General features: G+C 36.9%; 1 long non-coding RNA gene across 1 annotated transcript; it reads right to left on the bottom strand.

Annotated features, from left to right (window-relative positions):
• Positions 1 to 349: 349 nt before the first annotated feature.
• Positions 350 to 1,762, bottom strand: LOC116167606. Its single transcript, XR_004144580.1, has 3 exons — positions 718 to 1,762; positions 600 to 647; positions 350 to 537 (listed from the first exon to the last, which is right to left on the bottom strand). It is a non-coding gene; the product is annotated as an uncharacterized LOC116167606 (long non-coding RNA).
• Between the last annotated feature and the right edge of the window lie 248 nt (positions 1,763 to 2,010).

The raw sequence follows: 2,010 nt of genomic DNA, 5'->3' as shown, positions 1-2,010 counted from the left end.
TCGAGGTAGAGTAGATTGGGTTAGCTTTTCGTGCGGCTAGGGAGATAGAGAATTATAATTATTGGAATTCACTGTTTATCAGGATTTATCTCCTAGCTCCTGTATCTGATACTGGTTGGCTGATCGAATTGATGGTATAGTTGGGAATCAGTATAAGTAGTTTGTTTTATCAGATTTGAAGCAGCCTGAAGGTAAATTTAATTACAACTTTTCTAAATTATTAAAGCTATCATTTACAGAGAATTCCAATTGGGAATTTGATTAGTGTATATAGTTAGGAAACAACGTCGAATTAGAATATTAGGATGGTAGTCATAAGTTTGAGGTAAGATAAATAATTGATAGATAGTGTAGTATTAAAACTTTGTAATTTGTAGTTTAGAACATTGCGGACGAGTTGCAAGCTATAACATCTAGGTAAGAATTAGGTATCTCTTAAGCTAGATATAGAGTATCTCATAACTTTCAGCTTTTTTTGTTCCGCTGCCTAAAATCTGGCACTTACTGGTACCTTACCTTGCTGCATCTGCGTTTGTTCTGAAATAAAGTGGGAGAATAAAAATTAATTAATCATAATTAACCTGTATTTGCATACTTACAATTTTTGTGGCTTTGAGTTGATGAACCCTCTTCAAGGGCTATGTAAACTGAAATCAAAAGAGGTAATTCTTACCATTTAATTACAAATAATTACATTCATGATAATATTATACTTACCTGTGAAGGAAAATTCGTTTTGTTCTCAGTTTGGGAGGTCTATTTGTACGAACCTCTATTTGGCCCAAATATAAACAGGGTGCGGGGCTAGCTAGCGAATCCAGAACCTGTATTAATTACCGTAGTAAGATATTGTTGACACTGTTGATTATTTGCGGTGTGGACGAATTAATCCTATTAGTTTTTTTTCTTATTATTGTTACCGTGCTTCACACCACAATTATAATTTGTAGTTACACACTAATCATATTTAATTTTAAATCGAAATACAGACGTATTAAATTCCTCTCTGCCACAATACCTAGTTTTTTTCACCTTCATTATGCTATGCTTGGAAGAGCCTATCCTCCTTGATCAAGAGGATTTATTACCTCGCTAGATCTGGCGCCCTTAAGATTTGAGTTTTGTAGTAGCAAGTTTTCCTGGCAGAATACCGAACTTTACGACCCTCACGTTGAATGTTAGCCGGCTACTGAGAATAAATCCAAGTTTAGTAGTGAATTTGTATTCTCCTAATCAGATAGTAATTTTATTTCGCAGCATGCTTTCAATGCTACCTAACCTCTAACCTAACCTAACCTAACCTCTAACCTAACCTCTAACCTAACCTCTAACCTAACCTCTAACCTAACCTCTAACCTATTATCACCCCCTATTACCCTTCCCTTTGGTCGTAAAGGGGTAAAAGTTGTACCGGAGACTTTCTAAGGTCCGTACAAACGTGTGTGCCAAATTTCGTCAATTTTTAATTTTTTTTGTCATCCCCTAAATCGCCCTCTAGCGCCCTCGTTTATATATGACCCCGAACGTTTTATGATTGGATTTTTGCTTTTTCGACGAGATCTATCCAACGCCGGTCGAATTTTGAAAATCGGACGGTAAATAAAAAAGTTTTTTTTTTAAAATAGGAAGGGGGGACCAAGGGATGATTATGAAAAAAATTTTTTGTCTGCGATTTGGACCGTAATTTTTTTGTGCGCTCTACTCGACCGGCGTTTAAGAAATAAGTAATCCGTTCCTCGATCGGCCTTTTGGTTTTTGAGAAAAAAATTTTTTAAAATTTTGACAAAATTTGGCAATCTTTGAGAGGCTGCCCCCTCGTTATTCGCGAGTCGATCTTAAAGTGTGAGGTATCGTTGGAAAGCCGCGTTCTTTGGCTTTCGAAATTGCCCCTCGACCCCGACATGTGACCTCGACTTTTCGGAGTTATTACCCCAAATGTCTCGAAAAACACTTACGGCCATAACTCCGACGTTTTTGAGAAACTTGAGTGACCCTTTGGGTCTATCGACG

This window comes from Photinus pyralis, unplaced genomic scaffold (genome assembly GCF_008802855.1).
Source record: "Photinus pyralis isolate 1611_PpyrPB1 unplaced genomic scaffold, Ppyr1.3 Ppyr1.4_LG4, whole genome shotgun sequence".
NCBI classification, from domain to species: Eukaryota; Metazoa; Arthropoda; class Insecta; order Coleoptera; family Lampyridae; genus Photinus; species Photinus pyralis.
This window is presented reverse-complemented; position numbering and strand designations above follow the sequence as displayed.